This window comes from Dermacentor andersoni, chromosome 4 (assembly GCF_023375885.2).
Source record: "Dermacentor andersoni chromosome 4, qqDerAnde1_hic_scaffold, whole genome shotgun sequence".
Classification (NCBI taxonomy): Eukaryota; Metazoa; Arthropoda; class Arachnida; order Ixodida; family Ixodidae; genus Dermacentor; species Dermacentor andersoni.
In genome coordinates, this window is record NC_092817.1 from 171697215 (window position 1) to 171710592 (window position 13378).

A 13378-nucleotide genomic window follows, 5' to 3' on the forward strand; every position below is an offset into this window, starting at 1 on the left:
ATTTGTGTGTTTCATACAACAGGTTCAACACCAAGTGTGACGAAACTCAGAGTGACAACTCCTAGAAGTCATGCAAGCCCAAGTCCCGCAAGCCCAAGTCCTACAAGCCCAAGTCCTAAAAGCCCAAGTCCCACAATCCCAAGTCCCACAATCCCAGGTCCCACAATCCCAAGTCCTACAAGCCCAAGCACAACGAAAGCACAAGGTACGTACAGCGAGGACAAGTGTAGCTATTATAACTGAAATTACCAGTAGTACAATTTGTGGTATTACTATTAACGCTTTTCATTCAAACTGGCGTGTGCTTCAATTAGACGTAGGGTAGCTGGCGCCCTTTTAGTATGACTTTCCGGTGTGAAGAAAACAAGCTTGCGCCAGTTTTAGGTCTGTTACTTTAACACACGAATCAGAAAACGACTCAAGGCATAATATAACCAAACGTCTGAGCACCGCAAGCGATAGGGTTTCATATTGCCATATCGTCTTACTCGCTGCTAATAATGCTGGTGGGCGCGTTCACCTGAGTTTAGTGTTATGGAGCTACAGTTATGAACATATCGCGTTTGTCAATCATAATCTTATGAAACTACCACTGCTAGGAAAATTGGTAAGGAACAAAGAAAACCTCCGAGTGCCATAAAAATACAATTCATTTTGATTTATTCTATACACTAAAAATAATCTTTTGTTTCTTTGGCAGCGTTTCATTCTACGCGAATAAAAGACCACTGAGAGAAAAGCAATTTACACCACGATGCACTCATTACACGCATCGGTCGCAAAGATGGAAAATAGCACGAGCTCGAATGGATTGTTTATAATCGCCTTCAGAAATGTGGTGTTGATTCTCTTCGACTTCAATGTGGCACTACCCTCTTAAGAAGAATCCGTACGCGGCGCGAGGAGCATGATTATCAGAGAGAGTGGGAAAGGGCTTAGTTCGTGCTACGTAAACGACGTCACTTGCTGTGGCCCAACGTAAAAGCAAAGAAGGAGTATGCCTGTGCGCTCGACACGATGGTGAGGGCCCAAAAGCACCACAAAGGAACTTACTGAAATGTATGCGCCAACGTGCGAGTGATCGTAGATGCGCCTTTTCTTATTTCTGCGTTCCTCAGACTTGTGCGCATATTTTTTGTCCGAGGCAGTATAGCAGAGGAAAGCGAAGTGTACAAGGCTAACGTAGGTTTGTAACAGAACATCTCAAACAGAAGAATTCAGTGGTTTCGTGGCGGTAACATTTGAAAGCACTTCTGTCATAGGGCAGAGCAAGGTTAAAGTCATATAAATTGGGGGAACCATATTTTGCCACATGTCAGGAAAGATCCACTTCATTCGGGGTCCTTTTCGGATTTGTTTTAATTTCTATGATCATACTTCTAACAACACTCGTTAGTTAGCCTATCAACACGCCGCTGATAAATAAGTAAAGGCTCTCAAATTATCAAATCGGGCAAGGGCAATTTCCTGATCAACATTCTTTGGAGTATACTTATAGACACAAAAAAAAAGTTCAGAAGTGTTGTTTACTTTAAGGATGATGACACAATAGCAATTTCTGATGCTACTGGTGAACTGATCCCAGTCGAAAAATGACGTTCCTTCTCAAGTGAGAACAGTCATAATCAAGTGAGGTTTTTAGCGTGCAATTACAGCCTTGCTAAAACATAGGTCTGCGTCGATGACACGACTACCCCTACCCTGCAATGTTTCCATTAACTCCTAATTATCATGGCATCCAAAATACCATGAAATACTTAAAGGGACCCCGAAGCGATTTTGACGATTTTCTACAAACATACTGAGTCGTTAGAGTAGGTCCTTCTGATCATTAATTGACACATCTAAGTGCTCCGCGTAAAGCGTGTAATTTATTATAAGGTTTTAAGAATGCACATCGCTGCCGATCGCAGCACGCTGCTCGGCGGAATTTTAAGCCGCCCCTACCCATATGACGGAAATCACCCATATGACGTCAGTGGGGCGAGCTATCCGATTGGCTGACCAGGGCGCGTGATCGATAATTTTTCCAACTTTGTCGTAAACAAATGATCTTCGTCATAGTTGGAATGTTAGTCAATTTGTTTTTATAAAAAGAATGTAACGTACAGGGAAGGCACAAGAACGATTTTTCAGTACACTTAAGCACTTCCGGCACATAGCAAGCGTCGTCTGCTTGTGTTACAACGTACTCCATTTTGACGACAGCTCCGCGGTCAGAGTCGGTCTCAATCTTTTCGCGAGCACTATGATTTGACTTTGTTGCCTTGTGGACTGCAAACCTAGCGACTGGCAATATGTCAAGGTGCGACATCGTGCGCCTCTACAAGGTAGCATACGAGCGAACTGGGTGCTGCGCATCGGACTGCCGCTATCCGATTGACGCCAGGATTTGCGCGTTTGTGGCAGTCACTTTACACCGGAAGATTACTAATGCAATAGCGTTTGGCGATTCCGGTATTAGGGCAAACGCAAGCGCAAGGGGACAGGGTCTGGCCGCCTGACTGTGCCCGGATGAGCCATGATTTGAGCAGAAGGGCAAATGTGAATGGTCTGCATGGTGCAGCCACCTGGTGGCACAGAGCTCAACCATACACAGTAGCAGCAACAAAGTGTATTCTTCTTTGCTGCTGGTGTGTATTTTTCGCAGGAGTGTAATCATCAACACGTTGTTTTTATAAATGTTTAGAATGTTTTACACTTGGTTAGAGCAATACTAGCGCTTTGTTTGACTGGTTAAGCGCTGCGCCAACAAGTGTCTGGACCGTGCTGACCGATCAGGCTGCTCACGTACGTCTACGCTAAAGTTCCTTCATCCGCTTGAGTTTATGCCTCCAGTCATTTGCCGAAATGACCAGCTTGCCTGTGGTTACCGGAATACCGGACACGTTCGGCGCTACGACAGAATGCTCGCAACGCACGCTACTTCGATAGCTCTTGGTCGACGGCCAAGCGGCTAGCGGAGAGGTCTCGCGCGGGAAGGGGCGTGCTCCAAAACAACCGGAAGTGGACAATGTGACGTCGCATCGTCACGCAGTACCAGTGAAGGCGGAGCTTAGCGCCGCTCGCTCGGCGAGCGAGTTGAGGAGGAAAAGCATGGCTAGGGAGGAGGGTAACTTTTAATCACTTGTAGCTCCATTAATACGTAACGCTTCACTTAAATTGTGGTGCAAATGTTCTAGTTAAGCTGTACCCTACGCGCCTACAAAATTTGTCTGAACCGTTTCAGGGGCCCTTTAACGCTGTCGTCAACGTCTGGTAGCGAGCTAACCAGTGCCAAAATTTCAATGGGTACGCCTTGTATTCTTCGACAATACTAACTATTAGTTTTGAAGAAAAACTTAATGAAAGCTCGCTACCATCCGACTGGGAGATCGAGAAGGTGACAATACTTCTTTAATCAGTTGAGGAACAATCTGCGTATAATATTACTGACCCAGCCATATCACTTGTCAGTTCACCACGTAAAATATCTGAACACATTTTGTTTTCTCTCCTTGCCAACGTTTAAGAATATAACTAATTCAGTGAACGGCAATGTAATTGTAGAAAATCATACTTGTGGGTTACACAGCTAATATCCGACGCACAGTAACGGAATTTAAATATTGGCAAATGATCCCTTGCTGATTCCGGACCTTTCTAAAGTTTCCGACAAGGTGTGTCACGAAATTCTGCTATATATAATTTCAGCCTGCGTAACAATGACAAAGAGCTTTTAACATGTATCTGATACTTCCTCTACAACCACTCTCAGTTCCAGCAATGATTATAACTCTGAGCTCTGTGCGGTACACTTTCATGTACCGCATGGCCCTTGCCTTGGTCTGCTTATTTTCCTTGTTTATATAAGCGACATGTCATAATGTGTTTCTTCTAGCATTGAATTATTTGCTGATTGCGTAATATTCCGCGAGATAACTCCGGCGATGACGTAATGAAGCCTCAGTCTGATCTTAACACTGTTTTCTGTAGGTTGAAAATATGGCCCATCAATAAAAGTTGTGATATCATAAGTGAAAGTTTGTGTAGCTAGCGAAACTAACGAATCAAGATCTTTATATAGTCTGAACAGTATCCTATTTGGAAATGTGTCTTCACATAAGTGCGCCAGTGCCCCGTTGCATCCAACCTTTCTTCAAATATGCAAATTCGGTATGTCATTAACAACGCTTACAACATGCTGGGATACATTCGACGAAACGTTCCCAGATCCTACTGTACTTAAGGTTGTCCTATCAAAATCCTTGTCAGGACTAAACTCGGTACGCTGCATCAGTATGGGATCCACGGAAAACGAATTTAACTCACTCATTAGAAATGGTATTAAACAATTCTGTTTAATTATTACTATCTACTCGGGACCATGCGGCCAGTATGCCACAAATGAAATTAAGTTAATGAAGCCGACAAAACTAAAGAACTCGCCGTAAAATATCTTGTTCAGAGGTTTTTTTCAGAGGTCGCATCAGCATTGTGATCTGCGCAAGCAACTAACCGTTCTAGCGCGGTACATATTACAGAAACTTGATCCAATTGGCGTAGCTGTTGTTCCGCAACGAAGGGCGACTTCGTTTTCACATTCACATCTGCCACGTACAGTGCTCAGCGATTCAAACGTGTTAGTCAGACCGCGTCCCTTCCGGTTGTTATGACACCGGCGGGCGCTGGGGAGCCTGAGCTGACGCACTCTGGCATACGACGAGGGCGAGAGCGTTTGTGATGCGTGGTAAGTGCACTTGGCTGACAAAGTGCTCATTCAGTGCTAATCGGGGGTGCAACAGCACCTGGCCGCCATGCGGCCGAAGTATCGCGTTTTAATCACTGAGCGCTGCACACTCCACGACTGGAACCGCCTTCCGTCATGAAAAGTCGCTATTGAAAATAACGTCGCCTTCATGAAAGCACTAGCGAACGTTCAATAATAAGGAAACAACTCGTTATGATTGTGATCCTTCCTAGAATAATTCTCATTGACGTGTAGCGCGATTCTGTTTCACATTTATAGCATATTTGTGATGGCTATTCTTGTAACCACACCCTTCTGTAAAGTCCTCTGAACTTGAAGTTAATTTAAATAACTAAATAGAAAAGAAACATATTCCTATTTCCTTTAGCGAGTTTACCACACTGAGAGTGGAAAGAGTTGATGAACGCGTGCTTGGTAGAACCAGGGTGCGAGACGTGGCGAGACTGACTATCGAGGGAAATGTGCGCCCTGTAAGAAAGCAGCCATCGGGTGCCTGCACACAATGACGTAACGTCGCGGAGGAAAGAGTCCACGGCGTCGGTCGCGCAGCAGGCTGAAACCACTCAGCTACCCGTGTATCGCACCCTGTAATCAGCAGCTACAACAGTCCGTTTCTGTTGGTGGAGCTGGAATCGGAGATGAAGACCCAAGCCGACACGAACGAACAAGCTCGCTGGGCATAGCGAGAGTCCACAGGGAGCACGTGGCTGGATTATTTCCTGTGTTTTGAGAAGAAACGCACCGCACAGATAGAGCGAGACCTATCACTGGCAGACGCTATTGTAAACACAGCTGCCAGAGATACCGTGATGTCCTTCATGCGATGCGCCATGAAATTAGTTAAAGTGCTAAGGAACGTCGCAAGAGGAACGACAGAGCTTTTTGGCCGTCAGGGTAAAACATTATGGCGGTATTGAAGCCTCCTTGTAGCATGGACAGTCATACGATTGGTTTGGTAACATCAGAGTCTCCGCGTTTAAGGGGGCGGGGGCTGGCGAGGTGGCACCAAGACGTTGCTCGCCGCGGAGGTCTAAAGGTTCGGAGACGTAGAGAACGTAGGTGACCGCGCCAATAGGATTTAGGATAGCTAAATAATTACGGTGTAGTTAGGCTGTGTCTGTGTACAGGCACCTACGCTTGTAGTCTACCAAATAGGAATACCGCTCTGGTAAGCGAAAAGCTGAGCCGCGAAACAGCCCACTCGAGTAAAATATAGCGACGAAATTCAAAGGAGAGCGTGAAGGTTGGGGACTACGAACGCAGAAGGACCGAGCAGATTGGCTTGGGCAAAATTTTCCACCTCTCCGCACAAGAGCCGGACACTCTCGGTTGGTAATGGAGTCATTTTTCTCCGACGGTGAAAAAAGGCGACTGGCGTAGGCAGTAACAATATCGTGGCGACGTTTACGTTGCACTGAGACGGTGCATGGCCACGGACACGGGGACACCCACGCGGACTTACGTAGGGGCGGAGTGTCACTATGGGCAAGGGTGATTGGGGGGGGGGGGAAGGGAGGAGGTTGTAAGAGGACGCAGTATCGCGGCTTCTGGGGAATCCTACGACAAAGGCACGTCTTTCGCGGTGCAATCAGTGAGAGGCCCTCTCATGATATTAGTATCCTTATAAAAGTGGAGGATGCACGAGTGCAGAAAGAAAAAAAATACAGCATACAGAAAACATCTCGAACGCCCGACCTTGTGATATTATGCCAACACACTTTGTCCTATTTAAAATTTGCCTGGTCACATGTTTCGCAATTTCCGAATTTTGAATAGTGCGAATAACAGTCGTACATTTAACCGCCACTACGGCCTACCGGTGGATGTCTAACTTGCGCATGGACTCTATTATCATCGGTAATGTTCGCTCCCTGTCTACCCACTCGCAGGCAAACCTGGAGGGCTGGGCTCGTTGCTGTGCACTGTACGAGAGGGTTTCAACGAAAGCACGTTCCAGTTTCCACCAGACGGGCTCTGCGGCATCGTCACATTCGACTCGCTGTACACGAGTTCAGGAAACACGTTGGAGCCGCCGTATAGCGCCGACCTCGAGTATTTCTTGGAGACGGCGAGGCAACACCGCGTCACCGAGTATGCGATCGGAATCGATCACAGGTGAGTGTGTCGTGGTGGTCGTAGTGGCAGCCCGAGAAATGGCGGGGATTTACCATGTTCATATAGCAAATATCCACAACCCCGGAGTTTGCAGTGACAAATAAATATGCGCAGTCCATGAAAGTAGTGAATGGGATGGACCATTTAGTGGCGCTGTCAGCCGACTTCACAACCACAGTGCACTTTATTGCACCGTAACAAGAATAGTGCACGTTGTATTTTGAAGTGTTGGCTCTCTGGTAGGCAATGGTGAGTGCCCAAAATGGCGGCAACTGGCTACACCAGTCAACACGTAGGCGCGGTGCTCGGGCGTGTATATTGACCCTTTGCGCGTAGCAGTTTGTTAATTAATAAAACCGGATAGATTAATAAAACCAGCTGGAGGAAAATTTCTTCCATTATTATATTTTTAATAAGTTAGGTAAATAAATGTTTTGTTCTTTCCCCGAGGTATCTCTGACTAACTGAAGTGAGAAAAAGAAAGGAAAATAGAATTGAGCTTAGCTTATTGTAAGTTTCTTCTAAAAAGAGTTTTTTAAATCACTTGCGAAAAAACTTAAATACTAAAGGACTCCGAATCGCCTTATCACGGCGCGGTCAACGTTTTTTTTTTTTTTTTTTTTTTTTAGAAACAGATCCAATCGTGCTGCTCCTCAGATATGGATGGGAATGCTTGCTTTCACCTTTTAAATAGTTTAGGTGCGATAGAATTAGATAAATATCGAGTACATTGAATTAAGGCGCTACGCGACTGCCTGCGTAAACGGTTTCTCGGGTTGATTTATATAAAACACACAAATTCGTTGGTATTGGGCCTCAAACAAAGGAAAACGATGTTTCGTGCTCGAGAATGTTTTAGTCTGTCCCCCTAGCAAATACAATTTCTTTTTAGTACTTCCCTTAAACATTTCCGATTTCACGGAGGCAATAAAGCGGTTAGTTGCTGCAGTGTTTTAGAGCTGCTATTCCACTTCGTGTGTTTGCACAAACTCTCTGCTGCACGGGCACAAAAACCTTTCCAACATTTTCGTTTCGTTGCATGCTATTTAACCGGTTCCGCTTGTTTTTTTGTTGTCTAATTTGCCGCAAATTAGACACCGCTTGGAAAGGCCTTCGTCCAGCAGTGGGCATAAATGAGAAGAGTGATTATCACGCACTTGCTTGCCGACACTGAAGGTATCGATATGTGAACCAACGACTCATGCAGAAGGATACATCCGGTGTAACGAAGAGCAACGGGAAATGGTCCTGACGTTGTTTGACCTGTACGCGTGTATGATGAGTATTTAACAGCGGTCATTCGTGCTCCACAAGTTAGGCAGTGCACCGAGCAGCTCTTAAACGCACAGGCTCTACCTTAAAAAACTCACAAAAAGTTGCGTGCATTTATTGGCGACAGCCAATATACATATCACAAACGGCTATATTCACCTAATACCCTCCTTCTGTCTGTAAGTCGACCGGTCGGTTCTCAGGAAACGCTGCTGAAAAGAGAAATTGAAATATGTGAATCAAGGCAGAGGTGGAGCGCATCACTTTGGGTGAAAACAAAAGAATTTTTCAGCAGGTGCTTCGCGGCAGCATGTAGAGGCCCAGTACTAGAATCATTTTTTTTCTGCAGATTTGCAGGCAATTCGACGTGCCACTTTGTGCGTGTTTCGCTACGAATGCATGCTTTAAGCATTCGAATGTCTATGCACTACAAGGAAAAGTCCAAGATTTGCTTGCACGAGTCTTGATTCCTTGGTTGACAAGTAGTATACTTGGACAACTTAGCACTTAGAATGTCATTGAACGAGGAGTCTTACAAAACATGATGTCGCATGTCGTGTGAACGCATTGTAAATGACGAATACCTGTTTTTAGGCATTCGAGAAACGATCGAGACTGTTCACCATCGTATCTACGGTTGGAAATTTGAATTTGGTAGAGAGGATTTTAAACAAAAGCAAAATATCGTTGCGCTTCTTAAAAGTGAACTCTCTGACAGGCAAAAATTGGTCATGTGTGATGCAATATCTTCCGCAAGCAACGTGATAACAGGTGTACCTGAAGGTTCAGTCGTGAGGAACCAATCATTTTCATGTTTTATCGACAATATTCCGTCGTTGCTGGTAAATTGTAAGCACCTACATACGCGGACGACACGGCGTTTATTTTTGTCGCACATAAAACGCGCGAATTGCAGGAGAAAAATAACTAGGAGCTGAAGAGAGTCCAGTCGTTGTTTGCAAGTAACCACTCAAGAATTAACGTAAGAAACATAATATGCTGTTTATCAGACTAAACGCGACCAGTTAAACTCCGACATTTTGTGCTCATGCATAGAAAATACACTGTTGCAGCTTCTTCCGTGTTATAAATAATTCGGTATTACACCTGACTCCAATGTGCATGACCCATGTCAGCATCCTATGCTCAAGGTTTGCGAATGCATGTCACGTCTCTTCTACAGGGTCACGATCATTCCAATAGACATCTTGCCCATACTTTTTAACATGCTTTTCTGCGTATGCTCCCTAGTTACGTGCCATGATCGTCGAGTAAAACCTACGCGCTACATTTGGAACCGGTACCTGCGCCAATCATAGAAAGAAGCAATACAAATCAGCTCATTTCAAAAGTGCAGAGAGTAGCAAACCTGCTTTCATCCAACTTTCGTGCTACTATTAGAATTGCTTGATAAAATAAGCGTATTGCAATGTACACAGAACATCGTGAAGTAGAATGATACTCCTCTGTGAGCATACTTATCTTACCGGCTCTCAGTACGAAAGCGTTACAATGTATTTGTTGTCAGTATAATTTTTAGCTGCTGTTATTAGAATTTCATACGCAATAACATTAAAGCCCGAGTTCATCAAGTCTCCAAGGAAATCGTTTTTGTTTTTAAAAAGCTTTGATGACTCTGTTAAATCTCTCATTCCTGTTGTCTGTTTGCAGAACTACCTAGAAATTGAGTGATTTTTGCTTTGAGTGTCGACGTTGTTATACACGGTGCTCGCCTTGATGGCGATGTGTACAAGCAAGGTTATGTGCATTCTTCGTAATTCCCATCAATGTCAATAAAGTTAAAATGCGGAATTTAGAAAAAAATATATATACATATCGTGATAAGTGGTCGAACAAAGTATGTGTCAGGCTAGAGCCATTGTTCCTACAAGGGGCATGAAGAAGGCAAGTCTCCTCGTCGAACTGCTGGCTCCAGCGTTAGACATTCATTTTTTTCATAACTGTTCATTACAGAAAACGCTGTGCAGTGCTTGTATATATGCGTTTATGAGAGTAACGGTGGGCTGCGTTCGGCTACGGCCATTGCGGCTTGTTTCCTCTCCAAAGGGAAAAGCCTCATAGTTCTTGTGTTTTCTGCTATAATTTTTTTTCGCACTTGGTATTATCCAGTTATTACTGGCGCGAAAACTTCATTGGCCATGATGTTATACAAATAAGCGGCAGTATTAAGATTATGTATGCTTACGGTGCAATTTTCACATGTTTATGGCACTGCTGCGATGCAGTCGCTACGCCAACAAACAAATACTGGCCTAGGGCTCTTATATACATTACGTGTGCTAGCACACTTTTTTTTTTTCATTGAGCCAGCGGCGCTTGAAACGTACTGCAGTATGGTTACGATGTCTCAAAATGAGGGGGGAAGGTGACCAAAGGAGAGGGTTCGCCTTAGGGAGACTCTGGTGCCTGAACCCTGTGAAATTTGTTTTCCCGTTTCCGACATTATTTTCGTCTAAACCGCAGATTTGAGCGCCTATCCAAGCGGCAAGAACACCACACTTTCTGATGTCCGTAAATGCTTTTGCCCATTCATAACGGTGCACCAAAGCTGACACTTTCTTCTCTAGAGAGTAAATATTTCGTCTGCCCTCACCAGCTTTTGCAGGAGCGACGCCAGCATGAGGGCACTTGCGGCTGACGCCAACACCAAACTACATTTGAATACGCTGTGGGACCAGCGAGTCTACCACTATGGCCAAGTAAACACGCCAATAAGACCCAGCGGCCGAAGTCCTGGTTTTGTCGTGGTGGAATCAGCGAGAGGCCTAAAGGTCCGTCTCATTATTGCCTACGGCTACAAATGCAGAAAATTCTGCACCTTCTTTTACTTGCGATCGTTACATCCGCCTCTCAAAACAAAAGAGAAAACGAACGTCTATATTGCAACAAATGCAAAACAATGGGGTATGATTTCTAAAGCTGCCATCGCTATTTGTTTCACATCTATGGTCTCAATGTGAAGACAGTAGTCGAAATCGATGTGCCAGGCTTTCATTGCGTCGCGTCGTTCGATGCTTACTAGAAATTGGTGGGTCCGTCAAGAGTGCGTTAAACGTCGTTTCATACTAACTGCGGTAGCCAAATGCCAAGTTTTTTGGAAGTCCCTGTCCAATGTGTTAAATTAGTATTATGCTCGAGTTACCAAGAAAGACTACTGCGACTCGCGGTTACTTGAGTTGGCCGCATTAGCCAAATACCTCAATGAGTAATCTGCAAATAAATTTTTTGTATCCGACCCGCTGACGTGATGACATTGAACAATGGGCACATTGTACTCAGTGATCATGTGACAATTCGAAAAGTCACTACAGCTGTCCATAGCCTTAAATGCCGCTCATCCTATAAGATGAATAATAATCAGGTGTCGCCTATGTTGTCGATATATCTGCCGTCCTTGTTGCCCTCATTTTTTGTTTGTTTGACATGAGTCAGGCACCTGTTCATCGTTGTTGGAGAAAGCAACGGTGCTTGTGCTTAAGAAGCGTGGTAAGAACGAGATACGTAATAGCGGACCCCTACCCCTGCTTCCATTTTTTTCAAGGGGCCTTGAAGGCTTTAGCCTAGGCCGCCTGTTGCAGTTTACCGACCAACCTACTGTAATAACATTGTGACAGCACGATTTCAGGAGACGCCGTTTCAACAAAGCAGCCGTTCTTATTCATAAACATTCATATTTAAAAAAAAACTGAAGACAAAAACACTGCATGAGCATTATACATGGGCTCTAGAAATTTATTTGGCTAAGGTAACCATGAAATTATTCCAGCAGAAATTGAACGAAAAATGGTGTCAGGGGCGTCACTCAACTAGCCTTCTGTAAGCCGAACACAGTGACTAAGCGTTAATGGTTGTTCTTCAAAGGCATCCTAGCTTTATTACTTTTCTGTAGATTTCGAAGACAAATGTCACCGTTGATATTACAAGAATGCTTATGTTATCGTTCAAACACATGGCACCAGTCTATTTTTCAGTGCAAGAAATCCCGCTCATCTAGTGTGATAGTTCGAGTCACTTTCTCGAAGAGCTCACACACTCGACAAATTTCTACAATTTTTTATGACAGTCAAAAGAAAAATTAAATATTTTTTTCCACCAGCACGCCGATATTTAAACACCACAAATTATTCAATACGTTTTCAGTGACATAGAGGTAGGTAATGAATAAAAAAAATTACATGTCTGGTTTATGTATGGCACGATGTGGAACGCGTAAGCTAATCACGCAGATATTAGAGCTTCTTCTATATTGTTGCTCTCGTGTATGAATTTAACTGCATTCTACATACTAGATCAATGTGAAGTAACAACAGGGTACACAGCCGAGGCATACGCCGATATTCCGGTAGACTGCAAATATGTGGCGGATTAGCGTGAATCATCGACAATCTCATACCTCTAAATATTCTACTGCCAAGTGCCTGTCTGACTAAAAAAGGGCCTACAGATGCGGAATATCGGTGCATACCTCCCTAGTGCACCATTCAACAGTAAGGTACACAGCCGAAGTCGCATACGCCAGAGCCATATATGGCGCATGACTACCTGGAATATTGATACACTGTTGGTTATCAGCAAAATGTCAAAAAAGAAGCTGGTGAAATAATGGCGTCACTATTGCCCGCTATTGTGACGCAATAGTGACGCAATAGTGACGCAATAGTGACGCAAAAATTTGCGTCACTATTGCCCTCTAGATAGCGCTGAACAATAGTGACGACTGGGATCGCAGTTCCTCCTTCTTTATCGGGGTGCGAGAAAAGCACGAATCCATACCACGTGACTATGTCATTCCATCACGCAGCTGACCTTTACTTGCTCTGCGAGTTTGTCGCTGTCATCTAATTGAGCCCTCTCTCCCTTAACGAACAGATAATTTCGGACTTGATGAACGACAGGAAAGATCCCATGTTGAGACCCAGTTACACGATACTACATTTCCCGCTGCACTCCGAGAAATCCGCCTCCCACGTAGCTGATGTACTGAGGTAAGAGTCTGGTTGCTGACATATGCTCAACAGCTACACATTTCAACTTTCAGTCATACATAGCGATTGTTCGCAGTCGTGCTCAACCGATTTTAATATGCTTACTTAGCCGCCGCAGTGCGCATGGTTGCATTCACTACTACTGCTATAAATACAAGCTCCTAAATTTGCAGCTGCCATGATGGTGCAATGAGATACGTAGGCAAAATGCGGGCCAACTAGTGATAAAACCATC

General features: G+C 44.4%; 1 long non-coding RNA gene across 1 annotated transcript; it reads left to right on the plus strand.

Moving 5' to 3' along the window:
• Positions 1-21: 21 nt before the first annotated feature.
• On the plus strand, positions 22-13138 carry LOC140217171 (uncharacterized). Its single transcript, XR_011893686.1, has 4 exons — positions 22-205; positions 6640-6865; positions 10755-10929; positions 13028-13138. It is a non-coding gene; the product is annotated as an uncharacterized lncRNA (long non-coding RNA).
• Positions 13139-13378: the final 240 nt, after the last annotated feature.